Here is a 21,754-nt window from a genome sequence, read left to right as displayed (position 1 = left end):
TTCAGATAAACAGTTTGAAAGAGTACCTTCTGTGTGGGTTAGGTCCTATTGCAGCATTTGTTTGCATACCAGCCAAAAAGCTAGGGAGGACAAGGCTACTAGCAGATAGGAAGCCATTTTACAAAGTGATATCATAACTAATTTTCATATCATTTGTAGAACTATCTATTCAAGTGAATGTTATTTAGAGCAGGCACACTGGGAGTCTGTGATTTATTGCAAATGAGGCTTCAAATGCAAAAAGTATTTTTGGAAATTCTCTTTGTAGACTGTCAGTTTTCAAGTCAAAATTCTATTATGTAATGGTTACTTTTTTTTTTTTACCATAAATGTTATTATCTAAATAGAACTTTAGATATTAATGATGCTATAAAAATAATGCATGTAAATTGGTCAAATCCACACCGTATTTAAAAGGGCCATCAAAATTTACGTTTAGAATATGGATTGAACAATCATAATAGTGCACTTTAGACTATTAATAATAAAAACAAAAAAGCAGCCCCTTTCCTAATCTCAGTGGTTCATGTCACACAGGTATATTTCTCACTCATACTCCATGACCAAGGTGAACTATAGATCCACTTTTTACTCTCTTCACTCTGGGGCCCAGGTTAATGGGACATCCTCTACCTGGGACACTGTCATCATCGTGGGACAGGGGAAAGGGTGCTTGGCAAGCATACTGGTTCTTAAATCTCTAACCTACATTTCATTTGCTGATCCAAGTCACATGACCAAGCCTATCATAAATGGGATGGGGATGAGTGATCTTCCACCAGGAAAGAGCAGATATTTGTGACAATAATAATATTTAGTAAAGACACATTCATCATCTACTCTCATTTGTAAATGAGTGTTATTATTAGGACATCACAGTTTTGCTGAGATGATAAAGTAAAACTATGTATTTAAAATGACTAGTCCAGGGCGACTGGGTGGCTCATTCATTTAGAGTCTGCCTTCGGCTTGGGTCATGATCCCAGGGTCCTGGGATCGAGCCCTGCATTGGGCTCCCTGCTCAGCGGGAAGCCTGCTTCTCCCTCTCCCACTCCCCCTGCTTGTGTCCCCTCTCTCGCTATTTCTCTCTCTGTCAAAAATAAATAAAAATCTTCATCAACATCATCAACACTACCTTAGGAGCCTTTTAATCCCCTACTGTTGTATCCATTAAGTAAACTGTAGTCATAATTTGACTTCCTAAGTAACCTCTAGAGAGACTAAGAATGTAATGATCAACTGAATTGGATATTCTTGTCCTTGTAAACCATTTTTTTTTTTTCATTTTTAACACCATAATCCTTCAGTACCATATGAGCCATGTCCTCTTTTTACCTTTTTAACTTCATCTTATTCTATCCTTACCCTTGACTACTCTGCTGTAGTTACATTGACCTTGTGCTTCCTCAAAAACTTTGTTCCTCTTCCTAGCACTCTCTTTTCCTAGACCTCACACAATTCATCCCTTCTCTTTCTTCAGGCGTTTATTCAAATGCCATTTTTTCAATGAGGCCCATTTGACTACAGTAGTTAAAACTGCATCCTCTTCCTCAATCACAATCACCCTTATCCTGATTTTAATGTTTTTCTCCTATAACAAGTAAAAATTTGCTCATTTATCTTTTTTTTTCTTTGGACATGAATTTTGTTTGTCTAGTTCAATGCTTCATTCCTTCAGATCACTGTGGTGTGTGTATGTGTGTGTTTGTATTTTGCTTTACACATCATTTTTGTTTTTGGTTTTCCTCAGAAGTCTCTGCCTCTTCCCAAGCAAGAACAAAACAGTTCTTGAGAATCTGGGGAAACTGTCTGTCCTTGCAATGGTGAGAATCAGATCTGGAATGAAGTGATCCCTCTGAGGTGTGTGCCTGAAAACCATATCTAATCTGTACACTCAAGGGGAATTATTTAATGGAATCTCTATTTTTCCCCCACCTCCAAACAGAGAAGCTTTCTCATGACAAGTGAAAAAGTAATAAAGGTGTGGACAGTGTTAGACTTTGGTTCAAAATGATCTCCCATACATAATTACCAGCCCTGAGAAAGAAGGAAATACAGTTGTTTGTGACAACATGAACTTTGAGGGCATTAAGCTGAGATAAGTCAGACAGAGAAAGACAAACACTGCATGCTATCACTTCTATGTGGAATCTTAAAAAAAAAAAAAAAAAAAGTCAAGCCCATACAAACAGAGAAGAAAAGTTGTTGCCAGGGGCTGGAAGTGGAGGAAATAAAGAGAGGTTGGTGAAATCTCACAAACTTTCATCTGTAAGATGAGTAAGTTCTCAGGACCTAATGTATAATAACATGGTGAATGGTTGATAACATTGTATTGTACAATTTGAAATATGTTAAGAAATAGAACTTAAATATTCTCTTAAAAAGATAAAAATTCTGAGGTGTTAATTAACTAGATGGGAGGAATCCTTTTGTAATGTATACATGCAACAAATCATCATGTTGTGCACTTTAAATATCTTACAATTTTGTCAATTATACCATAATAAATCTGAAAAATAGAAATTGTATATTCTGCCATAAATGGAAAACCATTATTATGTTCCAGAAATGAAAAATAACAACAACAACAAAAAAATGCAACAAAACCATAATTACCAACCCATCCAAACTTTAAATTACTCATCTGTATAATATGGATCAAGATATCTACATTGTAGCATAGTTGAGAGACTTACAGAGAGTATATATGCATTTCTAGCAGCATGGAGAAGATGAAAAGTGATATTTATAATAATTTATTATTATAACAACATGTTCATTTATCTTCTTTATAGGATTCAAATATGAATGCTTTGACATTGTCTCCATGAATCCAAGAAAATCAAAAAGAAATAACATTTAGTATTTGTTAGACATTACCAAGGCTTGTTCAAATCTCAGTCTTAGTTCTTTGCCTACCTTGCCTTATACACCAGATACTTCTTACTACTCATCAATGTATCCAACACACATTCATTGAGCATCTATTTTGTGTCGATCATAGTTCTGGACTCCTTCCATAGTTAGTTCTCATTGGCCTGGTACATACCTCCATCACAGTGTAACAAATATTTTCCAAATAATTTAATGATGAACATTGTGGGTTTCATTGACAAGAAAAGAAACATGACAATTTTTATTTATTTATTTTTACTTTTTGCTATATCTAACCTATTTTCTTTTTTTTTAAATTTTATTTATTTATTTGACAGAGAGAGACAGCGAGAGAGGGAACACAAGCAGAGGGGGTGGGAGAGGGAGAAGCAGTCTCCCCACCTAGCAGGGAGCGGGATGTGGGGCTCGATCCCAGGACCCTGGGATCATGACCTGAGCCGAAGGCAGACGCTTAACGACTGTGCCACCCAGGCGCCCCTCTAACCTATTTTCTTTTCTGCTATCTTGCTGCTTGCTTTGAGGCTTACAAAACCACAAAATCTCTTGGAATAATAATTCCATAGTTACTAAATATCAACATATCAATCACTAAAGAGACCAAAAGATTGCATTGTTTTTATATTAATAAAAAATAAGAATTTTATAGGATTTTATTTCTTTCTTTTTCTTGGGATCACAGGTTGATTCTTAATCTGTTCTTTTCAGTTAAAAATATTTCCGGACTTAATATTTAGACTATTTTATCTCTTTTTAAAAGCTGGAAAGCACAGAACTGATTTAGTGGTTATAAAAAGTTATAAATAGGGGCACCTGGGTGGCTCAGTCGGGTAAGCAAAAAAAATTCTGTCCTCTGTGCCAGAGACTTCAGCTTTAAAGTAATTTTATTTCCTGAAAAATATTTTTAAAAGGAATAAACTTTCAGATGTAATAGTTCCCATATAGTTCTAGCTAAAGATTTGCTTATTTGTGAACACACTAAATCTTACTTAAAATCATTTATAAAAACTCATGCCACAAATCTGCCTAGTGAAGTTTAAGTGCTTTTAACATACAACTCACATTATCTATCTATCTATCTATCTATCTATCTATCTATCTATCTATCTATCTATCTGTTTCTTCGGACAGAAATGTTTTTTTTTTTTTTTTTTTTTTGGCAAACATATCCACAACATACAAGTTTACATTTGGAATGTTTTCAGTTTGTAATTCTAACATTAAGAGTCCTTGATTTCATTAATAGCATAGGCAACTCCTTTTCTAAGCAGAGTAAATGATTACTTGTGGAATTTGGGGCACTTTTCAGGCCTCTGCCATGTCAAAACCTTCTTTACCAGACTGCTTCAACATGTGTCTCTGTATCGAACATCTTCACAGTAGAAATTAATGAATTCTTTTTAAAAATAAGCCACTAAATTATATGAACTGAGAAGTGTGATCAGTAAATTATTTACATGCATCAACAATGTTATAACAGAAATAATATGTGCAAATAAACATAGCTCTATCATCTATCATTTATCAATCATCTATCATCTATCTATCTATCCATCTATCTACCTATCCATCTATCATCATCTATCTATCATCTATCTAACAAACTTTTCTCTAGTCTATGTTCCTTCTCTTACTTTCTCTCCAAGACCTCTTCACCCAATTTTCTCCCCCTGGTCAGGCTTACATGTTGGACAGGTTTTCCAAAATGACTTTTCTGATTCCTAATCCTCTTCATTTCATATCTGTTATCCTAACAAAATATTTTATGGTCCCTTTACTGTCTCCTGAAATAAATGTAGTCTTCTTAGCCTTAAACTAAATCCTCTAGGTCAATCTTGCCTTTCTTACCATTCCTCTGATATTACCAACTACTCTAGTCCCCAAGTTTAGAAACCTGACTAATAGAATTACCTGTGGGGTTTAAAAAATATATATAAATTCCCAAATTTGAATCTCTGGGGAGTATGCCTGACAAGCTATATTTTTAAAAACATCTCTCCAGATGTTTCCAAAGCACAGGTAAATGTGAGAATCACTGCTTTCATCAAACTAGATTAGAATTAATATTATATTTTCCTATATCTATGTTTACTCCTGATAGTTCTATCTGGAAGGTTATTTCTCTGCCTTTGCTTATTTGAAGTCTGATTTTACCCAGGTCCTACTAAAATTCTAACTCATTTTTTAAAATTCCCTTTAGTATTTCCAAATAAAAATTAGCTAATAACTTTTATCAGATTATCCTTAAAGTATATTTATTTGAATTACTGTTATATCTTCCATACTTGATGATTGAGGACAGAGATCATATTTATTTTCACTTCATACAAAATGCCAAATACAAAATTTCTCAGGTTGTCAAAGATCAAATAGTCTGCTTACCTAATGTCGAAAACATCCAAATTATGACATTTTGAAAATGATTACAACTTACTATATAAGATGATACATATGAATGACCTAATAAATTAATGCAGGCACACAATAATCACATAAATAATGGACTTAGGAATCAATGACTTTGAAAATTCAGATGCACACTTCTAACCATTTTGAATTACAAAGTACAATAATGGAATAATTTTTCATTTCATTTCATTTTTCAGACCAAAATGAGAATTTTATAACAAGATATTTTATTATCAACAATATTTAAATTAAAAAAATGGATCAACTATCCTAAAATGTTTCCAGTTAGGCAGTCCAGCAAATGCCATTCTTTTAGGAATAATCTAGGAAAACATGCAGTTTTATTGTTTAAAAGTAAATAAGTTTAAAAAAAATATGAGAAACTCATAGAAATTATGAGAACATCAAGAAAAGCAAAAAAAAAAAAAAAAAACCCACAAATTATCAATGGAATGAGATAAAAAATGAAACAGAGGTTGAAACTATCAGAGAGGAAGTATAAGATACAACTAACATGTAAAAACAGTTGAGTGTTTGAACATATGAATTAATCAATGAGGATTATCAAAAGAAAGAAGTTATTAAAAATATTCAAATGAAAGTGCTAAAAAATAATACTTATAGATCAAAAATTCCTTTAATGAGCTTATCAGTGGGCTAGGCTTAGCTGAGCAAACAACCACTGAACCTGAAAACAAGTCAGTAGAAATTATTCAACTTAAAACACCCAGAGATAAAAAAAAGAGTAAGAAAACAGAAGAGAGCATCTAAAAGATGTGGATTGGTATCAAGGACTGTCACTTACTTGTAAATTGGCATTTTAAAAGTAAAAGGGAAAGGATAAGGGAAAAAAAATATGGCAGAAGATATATTTGAATAGATTAACATACAATAATTTTACTAAATTAACTGAACTCTGTAGCACATGCTATCTTGTTGCTTGGGTCATGCATCTCAGTAGTCTCTATGTTATTAGAGATGCCTGCAATGAAAAATATACAATGTGGGGAATATAGAGGAAGATAATCATAAACCCCAGGCTAAGCGTATGTAGCAGAGAATTATCCTGAACTTGGAAAAATGTTCCTTGGGGCGCCTGGGTGGCTCAGTTGGTTAAGCGACTGCCTTCGGCTCAGGTCATGATCCTGGAGTCCCTGGATCGAGTCCCGCATCGGGCTCCCTGCTCGGCAGGGAGTCTGCTTCTCCCTCTGACCCTCCCCCCTCGCATGTGCTCTCTCTCATTCTCTCTCTCTCAAATAAATAAATAAAATCTTTAAAAAAATATATAAAAAAAAAAAGAAAAATGTTCCTGGCATACTTCTGGATCCTGGTAGATATAAAACACATGACTATGGGACATCAAATATCCACACAGCCAGAGTTTCCTATCATGAACAAATCTTATGCACTGGGTATGAGCAGCAGCGGTCTACGGTACATCAGGGATCGAATGTGAGTAGACCAGAGATCATGTGTAATTTGCACTCCTATGTTATGGGCTACTGTTGCAACAGCAGCTCTCCCTCAATTCACACTATGGCTGTATTAGAAAGAAGCCCTCCCTTATTACCATCTGAAGAACAAGGAACAAACATGAGCATGGTTCATGGATGGGTTCACTTGGTTTATAGATATGAACTGAAAATGGACGGCAACTTTCCTATAGCCTCACTCAGAGGTTTTCTACAAAGATAAAGTTAAAGGAAAATCCTTCCAATAGGCACACTTTCAGTCAGAAGATTGTCTTTGGATAGAAATAGAAGTAGGCCAAGGTAAGAATATACCTGGACTCATAAGTGGTGGCAAATAACCTGGTTGGTTTATCATTGGACTAGAAGGAAAAGAATAAGACAATCTGAGTCAAAAAATCTGAAAAGAGGCATATATATGGATTAATGGGAGTTAGCATGAAGTGTGAAGGTATTAGCAATGCATCTCAACACCCACCATAGGATAGCTACAACAGAAGATGCACTAGATAACCACATAGAAAGAACTTGGTCAACTAACATCAGTCATATTTTGTCTTCAGCAATCATAATAGGCATGAACAGAGTAGAGGATAGATACAGAATCTATGCATGGGCCCCATGTATGGATGCTCATGTTCCAAGACTGATAGAGTTTTTGCTTTCCCTAAATACCCAATCTACTAGGAATAGAGATCAAAGCTATCAGCCACTTGGTAGTCAGCAGATTTTACTGGAATTACATGATTCATTTGACTAGAATTGATACATATTTCAGATATGGGTATATCTTCCTTGTCTCTCCTGCCAACAGATATTTAACCAGCATTACTACTCAAGGGCTTATTTAGTGGTGATCCACCAATATTAAATTTCTCCTAAAATCTCAGTGCACCAAGGAATCTACTTTACATAAAAGCATAGTGATGATCATCTAACCATGAAATCCAATGGCTCTATAATACATTACACCATCCCAAAACTGCTAGGTGTTAGCTTGGAGATGAGAGCTTACGGGGATGGGTAAGGATGCATTACACACTCATAATCAATGATCATGATGTTATGTCCCAAATTAACTATATACATGAAATTGGGAATCAAGGGTAAAAGTAAGAGTAGGATCACATACCATCACTCTCTGTGAACCACTGGGAAATTGTGCTTTGCATTCCTGAAAATACAGGCTCCATCATCTACAGGTCCTGATTCCTAGGGGAGGGAATACCAAAGGATACTACAAGAGTTCCTTTTTTAATGCTGTGGTTTCCATCCAGTCACTTTGGTCTCTTTGTGCCAAGAGATAATCAGGCAAAGAAAGAAGTCATTATCCTTACAGAAGTTATCGGTGGAGACTGTCAGGATGTATATGGTGCTGTTATGAAATAGGGGCAAGGGTGAAAACAGGTGGCATCAAGCTGACCTACTGAGACATATGTTGGTACTTCTTTGCCCAATGTTGTCAGGAAATAGACAAAACACAGCAGCCGCAGCCTTACTAAAAATCAGAACTCTTAGGCATAACATTCTAGTTTACTTCACTAGGTAGTCCACTAACTAGCATATTTTAGCAAATAAGAAGGAGGGTAATAGAAATTGCACAGGAGAACAGGAAGATGAGTATCAGCTATAGTATCAAGAACTGCTTCAAGGACAGAAGTTATAGTTGTTCCCAGTAATACCCTCTTGTTTTTACTCAGAACAAGAGACAAATCAGAACTTAGGGGGAGCGTTTTTAGACGAAGTGTACTTATTTTTGAAAGCAGTTGGGGTTGACTGTGGTATATGAAGTGATGAGCATCCCAGATCCTTGTTCAGAATAGAGGATCTCATTTCTCCAGCTGCTGGAGGTGTTTTCTGCCAACAGTTTGGAAGTGGATTCTTCCCCATGAATTGAATTTTCTTTGGCTAAAGGAAACTGCCTTGCTCAAGTTTCAGCCCCCTCATTGGTTGCTGTGTGGTGTATGAGAGTGACTCAATTTGGCTCAGCTCTGAAGGATGCTTCAGCATGCCCTGAGTGACTAACTGAGGCTTCTGTTAGAACCACATCTTGGTTCAGCATCTTCCTTTCCCAGTGCTACTTCTGTTTCTCCCTTACAGGCATTGCTGTTGAAAGCATCCTCAAGAAGTTCCCTGCATGCAAGCCTCAGTTTCTCTTTTGGGAAGCCTGACCTATGAAAAATTTTCCAGGAAATGAACATTTTCCTAGGAGTTCTTTTCAGTATTTGGTTAGAAATAATAAAAAAGTACTAAAGGTAAATAAATTATACTTATTAGCAAAATACATATCACTAATGCAAAAATAAAATCTTGATTTAAAGTTTGAATTTTCATTTCAAATGCCATAAAACAAGTATAACTAGATTATATACGTTGATCTCAAGAGATGCCCTACAGGACTATATGTTGAACTGCTGTATAAAAGTGCTGAATATATTAGGCATTGGATTAAACAAGCATGGATTAAGCATTTAGTTAACAATCATTTTGCTAAATGTTCTCATTGTTTGGAAAGATTTTTATGGGGACATTGTATAACCCATGTTTATTTTCAAAAGTTCTCCCCAAAACTTTTCCTGATGCTTTATTTTTTATCTATAAATATCCCAAGATTGGACAAAGGCTTTTAAAATTCATTATAATAGTCCTTTGAGCTCTGGGCAAAGGACAAGTACCAATAAATATTTGATGATAAAAATGATGATGATGATGATAATGATAATGATGCTCATTTGAATTTTATCTCTCCTCATCTTTTCATACCCCTTTTATGAAAAGAACGGGGCAACTCTTCAATATCAGTCCAGGATTAAATGAAGACTTCTCTCTCTTAGACTTCATTACCACAGGAATGTGGCTTGACATTAGAGTACTTCATAGTTCATTGGAAAAGTCATAAAAACGATTACTATGCCATTAGAAGGAACTTTTGGAGAGGAGATTCAAAGTACCCTTCACAGAATTGCTAAGACAAGCAAAAACAATATTCCAATTCATATATGTTGCTCCTTTACTGTTTTTTAGATCATACCAAATGAAGAAGCGAAGAAAGGCATGTGAAATGAGGCATGTGTTTAATTAGGCAAATATGTTGAGAGCTTTGGAAAAGTGAGTTGTTCAAGGTGAAGGTGTACAGTGTATGTGTCTGTGCAATCAGGCTTATGAGGATGGATTAAAAGTGGAAGGTACCAGATAAGAGGAAGTGTTAATATTTGTAACAGAGAAAGATGGGTCAGAGTCCTGTTTTAATGTATAGATAATCACTTATTATTTCAAGTGTTGACTGAAATTAACATATTAAAATATTGTCAGAACTTATGAGATTCACACATGTATTAAAATGCAGGTTATAATTTATTGACTCACACTAATGCTAATATATTCAGAGGATTTTATTTCAGAGAAATTATTTGGTCCCTTGCTAAGGTCATGCAGAAAATAACTCATTCTTTAAAGTATCACTTACTTAACAGGTTCTGGTACAGTTAAAATAAACAGACTTTGGTTAGCAATATACAAAGTAGTAATTTCTACTTCATACCATTTAGGACTATGGTGAGGATTAAATGTGCCCGCACAAAGTTAGTGCTTTGGAAATACCTTGGAGGACACACTTTAGGAATGAGTTTTCTAGACTAAATCTGAATGAGTGCCCAGAATACCCTATATGCAGTTAGTGTGTGCTGTTGAATTTCAGCAGTCAGACTGTTGCACTCCACCTTCCAACTCATAAGTCTAAGGATTGAGATCATTAGGGTTAATTTTATGGCTTTTATATATAAAGATAAATGCATACAACTCTTTGTTTCTGATTATGCATACCTTATTTAGCCATCTTCAACATCATAATTTTATTACATCTTATATGTGTATTGAAATCTTTACGTAACAAAGAAAGTACCTCAGTAGACAAGATTGAATATTATAAATAGCCATAAAAAAGAAGTTTGGAGGGGTGCCTAAGTGGCTCAGTCCATTAAGCATCTTCCTTCGGCTCAGGTCATGATCCCAGGGTCCTGGGATCGAGCCCCACATCGGGCTCCCTGCTCAGTGGGGAGTCTTCTTCTCCCTCTCCCTCCTGCTCTGCCTACTTGTCATTCTCTCTCTCTCTCTCTGTCAAATAAGTAAATAAAATCTTAAAAAAAAAAGTTTGAAGAAAAAAGTGATTTTGTAAAAAGATTTCTATTTTAGGCTACTTGTGTTTACATTTAATAAAAATAACTAAGAAAGAATATTTTGATATGCTTAAAATTTGAATACAGGATGATTTCATTCTAGATAAACAAGACTGATATCCAGTGGGACATGCCGACATGACCAGTGTCAAAATATTGAAATGTCCATGTAACTAGCCACCCAGTGTGGCTCACCTTTCTTGACTGCTCCAGCCTCTCTACTGTGACTATCCTGACTTTAACTCTAATAAGTAAGGGATGACTTGTGGCCCATAAACTTTAGGGTGTATTTATATCAAACTGATCACTGCATCATTTTATCATGACCTCTGAAGATAACTATCATAAATGTAAATGCATTTTAAAAAGCACCTCATATAAGTGAAATGACATTTAGTTAAATTTTGTTGAATCTCGGTGGATTATAATTTTTTGTATTTGGTAACGGTCAGAAGAGAACCAGTCTTTAATGGCCTTTAGTAGCTCAAATTATACTTCTATATGGGGAAAGACATCTTGAGCACTTGAAATCTTTCTTTAATAATTCAAAAGAAAGTAAGATTAAAAGACCTACAATTACACGACTGGCAGCTGACAAATGGAAGCACTTACAGAGTCCTGGAGCTTTCAACAAAATGTGTGACATTTTGCGATGCATGTTTCTCTCATTTCTGACAACTCCACCAGGAACTCCACCAAGGAGATCAATGAAAAGCTCATAGGTTTTATTCTTCATTTGAATGGGCCCCGAAATCCATGGTCTTGATGAAATTTAAAGATTTTGTTTACCCCCTACCCCCTCCAGGTTATGCACAGAGACATTCTGACATCAAGACTGATTGAGGTTCTGTGAGTCAATCGAACACATCAAAGAGAAACCCTTTGGGAAAACAAGGCAGCCCGACCAGTCCCTCAGCCCAAGCTGTGGAGCAAGATAGAGTAGAAAATAAATTTTCCTAATTAGAACCCAAAAACCCCCTGTGGCTTATAAAATTTGGGGACCCTTCTTTAATAATAAAAATGCAAAATCACAAATATGAAATCAGGCACAAAACCGTAGGAGAACCACTTCTAAGTGAAAGTCCCTAAAGTTTAAATCAAGTAGCTTCATAGTAAATTCATCTCAAGTTGCTATTATTCTTAATACAAAGCTTCATGGGAAAAATAAAAAATCTTCTAATTAATATTATTGCCACTGTTCTCTGTCTAATCCCACAATTTACTTAGGTAGGAAGTACACTTTAAAACTAAGTCAATTTCATCATAAAACTAAAAATCCATGATAAAAAATATCTAGTGAACTCACTGCTTTCAGATTTAATTTTCCAAAATTTAAAAGAACTTTGACTGAAGTGCTTGTTTTAATCCTTAAATCAACAGCATAACATTTTACTTACACAAAAGGGATAAGAAATGGCTTATGAGCTGCACATTGATTCATAGTTTGGTAGAACAGTATTGTTTCTGGACTGGCATTTTAAAAACCATAATGTGTCTCTAAAATATTTAATTTAAAAATCCAGTTAAAATGAAATGTTAGGTGATAATCATAGCACTTTATTTCTTTGTGGCAGTTTATGATTTACAAATAAATTTTCATGTGTTCATTTGATTTATTCCTTACCCAAGCTGTCACGTTGATGTTATCCACAGGAAATAGATGAGGCACACTGAGTTGTACTGCTCAGTGACTCTGTCCTATATGAAACAGTCGTAAAAGCAAGCTTCGAAGTGATGTCTTCTGATTTAAAATGAGTGGTCCAATGTATGTTATGTAGGAATCAAAGCGTTTAAAGGTGTAAAGATACAATGGTGTTCTGGTAAATGTTTAACAACTTGCTCTTGGAAGAAAAAACTATGAGGGGGCGAGGTCTTATTTATAACACTATCTAATTCCCCCTGTGCAAATCATCCCATCTTTTTGAATTTCAATGTAGCAAAATTATGTCAACCAGCTCACAAAGTCCATAAAAATTTAATAATCAGCATTCATAAGCCAGTGTGAGCTGGCTCTATCACACTACTGGAAAGGTACTTTCCTAACTGCTATTTTGAAGTTGGTTAAGACAGCAGAGAAGTGGAAACTATGTGCATAATGGATGGGTAGGGCAATCCAGATGGTTGGTTGTGGAAGTTGGGATGTGGTACTGATATGAGAAAACTTGTGAAATGAATGTGTGGCAAAAACTCTTCCTCAACACGTTACAGGATGGTATTGTCATTAAACAGCATAATGGGGCTGGGAATTAAAAGGTAACTTGGGGGAGGATTCACAGTACTATGAGTATCAAGGTCATAGAAATAATTTTATTAAAAAACTCACTGAGTCTTATGTACTAGGCAAGCACTGTGATAATAGTAGGGCAACTGGCTAAGGAATCATTTGTATGCTCATTTTACAGAGAAAACTTAGCCACAAGGATGACATGTAACCTCCTGAATTAACTGGTAAGAGCTGGAATGCCAACCCAGGGAGTTAAATATGAGAGTCTTTACTAAACATTCAAATAATTTTGTGAGTGATGTATTAGGGAGATTTCAACTTTATTCTGTGAAAACAAGAACCACCATTGAAAACTACGCGTGAAGGCTAGAGACAAGGGGCATAGTAGGGTGGCAGTTTTATTAGTACAGTTGTTGATCAGTAAGACCTGAACTGTGATGATGATAATGACAATAAAAATAAGTGACACAAAAAAGGCATCTCCATTTCATTTGAGTTCATCATCAAATTCCGCTCTTCCTTCCATTTTTCATAAAATCATATTAAATTTTTAAAAATCATGGAAATGAAAAAATAATTTCTGTAACCTCATAATCTCATTTTTTTGTTTTTAAAGATTTTTATTATATTTATCTGTCAGAGAGAGTGAGAGAGACTGAGCAAGCAGGGGGGAGCGGCAGTCAGAGGGAGAAGCAGGCTCCCTGCTGAGCAAGGAGCCCTATGCAGAACTCAATCCCAGGATCCTGGGATCATGACCTGAGCCGAAGGGCAGATGCTTAACCGACTGAGCCACCCAGGCATCCCTGTAATCTCACAGTCTTAATACTTTTGTATATTCCCTTTTTATATTTTAATTTTGTCCAAATGTTTACATTTATTAGCACTTTCACGCTGCAAAAAAATTATTATCTACACAATGATAACACGTTGTGGTTTTATTGTCCATTATGCTATGCGGTCTTCAATCATACCATTTTAGTGACTGCAAAATATTCCATGAAGAATATACATCATAATCTACTTAACCACTTTCATAATAAAGGTCATTTTGTTTCAACATTTTACTAATACAAATAACTAATGAAGATCTTTATGCATACTTACACATATATATTCCTTTTGAGTTATTGTTTCTTTTGATAATTTACACAGAGAAATATTTCTTCTATAAGAAATTATGATGTCAAATGAATATTTAACCTCACTAGTGTCTACCTCATTAGCAGGCAGTGACATGAATATTCAAACAGTGAGGCATAATTTTCACCAAAAAAAGTGGTTGTTTTTTTTTTTTTTTTAAACAGCAATAATCAGTAGTGGTGAAGATGCAGTTAAATAAGCACCCTCTTACATTTTTGGTTGGTCTTCAAATTGTAAAAATCTATCAAAATGTAGAAAAACAGAACACTTTAGTAAGTAATTTAGCCAAGTGCTCTAAACAGTTTCTTCATTTGTGGCAAAAGACAGATATGCCCAAATTCATTTTCCATGAAATTTGTCCAAAGGATGTGTTCAGAAATGCTTCAAAATATACCTAGAAAGATGATTATTTCAGTACTTTTGATAAAAGTGAAAATTGTAATGTATATTGATGCCTAAATTTGAGATTAACTATACTATATCCTCATGATGAAGTTTTAGGCAGCTACTAAAAGCCATGCTGTGGAAAATTCATAAATATTATGGGGGATTTTTAAGAATATGTTATTGCTAATTAAAAATTCAGGTGACCAAATACTATGTACTATGCATAAAACCAATTATAAAACTACCTCCAATACATTATCCAAATAATGCTATAGCAACATACAACTGTTACTGTTTTCTTCTGGTGATAGGTATTTTGCAATCTTTGCTTTTGAATTTTCTGTAATTTCTACCTTGTCCATGTATGACTTTTTAATGAGAAAAATATATTGATGGATTAGACTGTTTAATTAAAAAAAAAGAATATTTTCACTTTATATCTAACCAATTTGTTTTCAAAGGACCACACTGATTTCTGATGGCAATTTTGCCACTTGTGCTTGCTTTAGCTCAAATGTATTGATGTATTGTTGCTTAATCTTTTATTTTTAGTATTCCTGTGCCATTTAGTTTTATATGAGATTTGTAAATGAAGCATCATTTGGGATTTTGTTTTGCATCTGCTCTGGCAGACTCTGTCTTTTAAGAGGGCAATTTAAAGATATCCATGCTTGTTTAGGATTTATTGTATCTGGTCCTGCACCTGAGAGACTTCTTTTAATTTTTTTACTCCCTCTCCCCTCTCCCCCACCCCTCTATATTTTGCTGTCCAGTTCTTTCAAGAATCAGCATGCTTTATCTTTTACCTCTGTACCAAACACAAGTGCAGAACACTTTGTAATTTCTAAATGAATGAATGATCTAGGAATCCAAACACAGAATTCACAATTCTGTTACACAACTGGAATTGTCTTAAATTTTTTTCACATTCACATTAAATCAACTGAATATAGATACGATTTTAATTATAACTTAAGAAATATAGAAATCAAATGGAGGGCTTTTTCTTGGCCACTGCTCTTTCATTTCTCTATACATAGATCACTTAAGTTTTGATTTAAAACTCCATTTCATTTTCTAAAACATTACTTTATCTTATACCTTTTTAAAATAAGGAAATAGTTAAATTTCTCCATACAATCAATTTTTCTGTCTCATGATGTATTGACCTGTATCAATAACTCTACTAGATTTAACTCTAAGAGTACTTTTTCACTACAACTTTCAAATTTAAGAAGTCTCTCTCTTATTTTACCTGGAGGTGGTTTTCAGTATGTTTCTAGTACATCTGTAAATTTTATTTTGCAGGGAGGTAAGACACTTAGCTAACATGTTCTTTGAGAACATAAATCTGAAAATGCCTTTGTGTGGTCTCTTCAGGAAAATGGCAATTTTGGATCCTATGTGACTCCCACATCACTATCTTCTATCTGTTATTGAAGAGGAGGAGAAAACATAAAGCTATGATGAATTTAACTCTTCTGAAATCGTTCCAGTCAAAAGAAATTCTGGGCAAGCTGATGATATATATAAGAATATATTCCCATTCCTCATCCAGTTTCTCAGCAAAATAAAATACAAATTGATGGAAACAAAAATTGAGAACTGACTTAGAACAGGAAAACAGGATAAATATTTGCCAGACTTAATGCTGATGTGCAAAACCCTTTTACATTAATTTCTTATGTCTGAAGACCTAGGTCCTGAAGCTCATAAAGGCAGCTTTTCAAGTGGTGGTTAGTTCTATAAATACTTTTGCTTAAGGTGCTGGTTAAATGCAGATAAAACATTACACACATTATCATCAGGCTTTAGAGACGCAGTAGAAATTTCTGCCATTAGACATTATCTTCCTTTGGAAAATGAATTTGAGTGTTTTGTTCACAATGATATATAACAATAAGGGCTATTATGTAGTGAGTCTTTCTTCGTGTGTGTGTGTGTGTGTATACATATAAAACTGTTCTTTGATATGTGCGTCAAATGATGCTAGTTAAGCCTTTAATTCATTAAGTAAATGCTATCAGAATTGGTATACTTCACATTCCCCTGGACTTCCTGTGTATATGGAGTAAGAGAAATGACATTCACTCATTTGTTTCCTTATACCCCACTTATGATTTTTTTCTTTAATGTTTGAATTGATTAATCTTGATTCTGTATGCATAATATATTCCTTTGCATTTACATGTAAAACCTAAGCAACTAGGAGGAGCTACAGCTCTATGGTAAATTGTAATGTGTACTTGAAGAACTTCAATATTAAGAAGAGTTTAGAAAAATCTATCACACATATATAATTTAAATACCAGAATTAATTTTACTTTCTCTAGATCTTACCAATTATATATTCTTTTCATAACAAAAATTCTGTCATTATTCTTGATGATTAACATCTTGTAATTAAAAACATTTTGCTATGCTTTCTAGATCTGCTCTTATTTCTGCTGCATTGATCCAATGCAATCATATTGAATTAATTTTTGCTTGAGTAGTTCACTATAAATACAATGAAAACCCATTATTTCATTTTGAAAAGTTAGATTGGATACATAAATTTCATTTTTCATTAAATAATTAGTGACCCCACATATATTTCTTTTGTAGACTTAATCAGTTATATAATGATTATTGTAATTTTAATTTCAGTATGACAAAAATACCAAAAATTACCTTACTTGGTCTTTTAAATTTTGTGCACTGTGGCTATAGTGGCTATAGTACATTATACCATTTAAAGCAATGTTCATACCCTCCCCAATGTCTATTATCCAGCCACCCCACTGGGGAGGGTATGTGCTATGGTGAGTGCTGTGAATTGTGTAAGACTGTTGAATCACAGACCTGTACCTCTGAAACAAATAATACATTATATGTTAAAAAAAAAAAAGAAGATAGTAGGAAGGGAAAAATGAAGGGGGGGAAATCGGAGTGGGAGACGAACCATGAGAGACTATGGACTCTGAGAAACAAACTGAAGGTTCTGGGGGTGGGGTGGGGGGATGGGTTAGCCTGGTGATGGGTATTAAAGAGGGCTCGTACTGAATGGAGCACTGGGTGTTATACGCAAACAATGAATCATGGAACACTACATCAAAAACTAATGATGTAATGTATGGTGATTAACATAACACAATAAAATTTAAAAAAAGCAAAAAAAAATAAGGCAATGTTCATTTATAGTAAAAAATTTACAGTGAAAATAAACTTATTTAAAAATTACTAGTGATAAGACACTAAATTTTCTTTTTTTCTTTTTCCTTTTTCTTAAAAGATATTTTTTTTTATTCACTTGAGAGAGAGGGAGAGAGAGCCAAGTGGGGGGAGGGGTAGAGGGGAGGGGAGAAACAGACTCCCTGATTAGCATGGAACCCAATGCAGGGCTCCATCCCATGACCCTGAGATCATGACCTGAGCTGAAGGCATATGCTCAACCAACTGAGCCACCCAGACATCCCAAGACACTATTTTTCTTTTAGAGAATTTGATATGACATATTTTAGGATTTTAGACTATTTGACCAGTTCTTTTTGTACTCACATTCACATATAGACGTATGTTCACATATCAAGATCATTTAAAAAAGTATATTTTCTTTTATTTGCATGATGAGTAACATTACATAGTTGTGATTATGAACATAAATATGGTATCAGGTAGACTTGACTCAGAATCCTTCCTCTGCTACTCACTAGTATGTACGACCTTAATTTTGCTAGAACTTATCTGTAAACTTGTCATAAATATTTACTATACATATTTTTGTTGTAAGATTAATTAGCAAGGTGCTAAATAATGGCCATGCTTATTGTTATTATTGTAGGATACTATTAAACATTATTATGTAGGAATTGGGTAAGAAAAGATTATTGGTTTCCCATCTTGAAACGTGCAATAACTCTTTACAAATTGAAATAATAAAAATGTAATTTGCAGTCTTTGATTTCAGAGTGTTTTGCAATTCTAAGTGAGGATATTATGAAAATAAATAATAAAAGATGTGCTTTGAGAATTTCCCCTTCTCTACATTTGTATTAGTGGGTTAGTTCCCAGGTGTGGACTACTTGATGGGAGGAAGTCATTTTGGATTCCTTCATATCCAGAATATTTTCAATTTCCAAGGGAAAATGCAGAAGGCTTCCCAACTAATGTATAGCCCTCAAATTTGTGATTCATTTGTTGTGAGGAGATAGGATTCTATTGTCTTTTGAGAATTGAAAGCAACTCCATAGGATATAGAATCATAAAACAGCTGATATTAAATATTTTCATGTAAGGAAAAAAATCTTGGTAGCAACTGTGAGATAATTGCTTAAATGATTTGGTTTTCATAATTGACACATGTGCCTTTAGATCAGGTTTTTCAGTAGAATATAGAACTGTGCTGTCCTATACTGCAATAGGTGTATGTAGCTATTTAAATTTGATTAAAGGTAAATTAAATTTAAAATTCAGTTCTTCAGTCACACGAGGCACATTTCGACTGCTCAATAGCTATAGGTACCTAGTGACTACTGTCAAGTACAGCACAGAATAGACCATCCCATCATCACAGAATGTTCTATTGGGCAGCATTGATACAAGCCAGTATTCTTCAATTTAAAAAAAAGAAGAATTCCTGGAGAGTTTTTTGGGAGTTTTTTTTCCCCTAATCACCCACACTGTGAAATTTTAATGCCAGAGATATATGTTTTATATAACTATGCCTTACTCATAAAGGAGAAAGATCCTCCATCCTCATTGAAAATGCTTGATGTAGACTTATGGAAGGAGAAAAAAATTCATCCACAGACTAATGTCATGAAGGGCAAAATAGAATTTTGCCATGTGTTCATTCATATTTACAAATTCTATGAACTGCTTATTTAATTTTACTTTCCTGAACATGCAAATAATTGTAATTAAAATGTATATGTTGATGTGAAATAAACTTTAATCTCCATTATTCTATTGCTCTGTTAATATTCAGGTCAAATTACTTACATGAAAACATTTTAAATTTCTTTTTGCGCTAAATGTAAAATAATAGTAGCTACTTTGCTATCTATCTTCCTACTATCCTTCTTGTGTGTATCTTTCAGCAAGCAGAAAGTGTGGTAGATACTGAGAAGGAGAAGGAAATAATATAGTTCCTGTTCCTCAGATCAGACAAACTAGTGGAAGGTAGAGATAAGACCAATACCTAGATTTTTTGTTCTTTATACTAAATAATGTTGTTGTTGTTGTTGTTTTAAAGATTTTATTTATTTATTTGACAGAGAAAGAGACAGCAAGAGAGGGAACACAAGCAGGGGGAGGGGCAGAGGGAGAAGCAGGCTCCCCGCAGAGCAGGAGCCCGACGCAGGGCTCGATCCCAGGACCCTGGGATCATGACCTGAGCAGAAGGCAGACGCTTAACGACTGAGCCACCCAGGCGCCCCAATAATGTTGTTTTAATATGCTAACATATCACTGTCACTTTCTTAAAATGATCAAGATTAGCCTCCTAAACCCAATTATAATAATTCCAAAGCTCTCAGTTAAACCTCTAGAAATTAAGGAACTGGCTGAAATGGCAAAACACACCCACACTTTCTCCATAAACTCCAGGAATTGACGAGCCAACTTTCAGTAAGTCAGTGTTTAACAATGTTTGGCACCAAGCATCATTAAAATTTGCAACTATTACTCTCTGTCAGTAGAACTAACATACAGTGCATTAATGCTAATAGTGTTTGCTTTACAATTAACACTGAGCTAACCTTCCTGATAAACAGATTTGTGAGGAGCACATTATTTACCTAAGTGCTGGTACAAATTTTCCAGTTCTAGGACAGTAAAATGTCAAGGAAAATAAACACAAGAGGTTGATCAGGCAGGTCATTCTTTTCTTTCTTTCTTTTTTTTTTTTACTAAACTGAAGTTTTCTAACAAGGTCATTGCTGATTATATTGGTGCCTCTTGGTCTCCACATACCACGAGAACACCATAGATAAGGGTATAGTGGTTTTGCATATATTGTGATGATTATTTCTAAATTTTTTCCCAAAATAGTATCTTAGTAATCCAGCACTGTGCGAAATGACTAGGGATAAATGTACCATGTAAACAATGCACTTTAAAGTTTTAACATTTTTGTTGTTGTTGCTGTTGAGTGACATCATAGGTTCAGTGCTTGATTCCCAATAATGAATCATTTGTTAAAATATTTTCCAAATAACTTCAACTAGGAGAGATAATTCCCAGAAAAAGTCTTGCGGTGATACCAGGTTTTAAACCATTTCTGAGCAAGTAAATCTGTTTCCTATCCATGAGAATCACCTTTTCTCCATATTTAAGCTTTTCCTTGGACCCTTCTTTCACTTGCTAATTATAAATGAAACCTCTTATAAGTTTGTTTGGCTTTCTCCTGATGACACCAAGTTTTTTGGAACTCTCTCCAGAGGTGACTGTTCTTTCTTTCAGACAGACTCAAATAAACAGTAGAAAAGGGCTAGCAGAGTTCCTATCCCGCTTTCTGACCTTTATTCTAACATAATCATTCTTACATGATTCTTTCAACAGCCAGTATTTGGAATGACTTTTACAGCAAAGTTTCAGCCTCTTTCACTTCAAATAATTTTTCAGTTACTCCTATTATAGCTACTTATTACCAGCTCTGCACAGATGCACACTTCATGGGACTCAGCATTGTAAATTGTTGTCTATAAAACACCTAATCAGTTCTTTTAAAAAAAGGATTTATTTATTTATTTTAGAGAGACAGAGAGAGCTCGCATGAGTCAGGGGATGGGCAGAGGGAGCAAATCAAGCAGACTCCCCGTTGAGTGCAGAGCCCAATGCAGGGCTTGATCTCACAAGCCATGATATTATGACCTGAGCCAAAACCAAGAGTCAGAAACTTAACAGACTGGGGGAGCCTGGGTGGCTCAGTCGTTAAGCGTCTGCCTTTGGCTCAGGTCATAATCCCAGGGTCCTGGGATTGAGCCCCGCATCGGGCTCCCTGCTCAGCGGGAAGCCTGCTTCTCCCTCTTCCACTCCCCCTGCTTGTGTTCCCTCTCTTGCTATGTCTCTCTCTG

General features: G+C 34.8%; 1 protein-coding gene across 2 annotated transcripts in view; it reads right to left on the bottom strand.

Moving 5' to 3' along the window:
- EYS (EGF-like photoreceptor maintenance factor) overlaps positions 1–21,754 on the bottom strand; it is a 1,566,128-nt gene that overhangs the window by 971,443 nt on the left and 572,931 nt on the right. The gene's annotated exons all lie outside the window — the stretch shown is intronic.

This window comes from Halichoerus grypus, chromosome 9 (genome assembly GCF_964656455.1).
Source record: "Halichoerus grypus chromosome 9, mHalGry1.hap1.1, whole genome shotgun sequence".
Taxonomy (NCBI): Eukaryota; Metazoa; Chordata; class Mammalia; order Carnivora; family Phocidae; genus Halichoerus; species Halichoerus grypus.
This window is presented reverse-complemented; position numbering and strand designations above follow the sequence as displayed.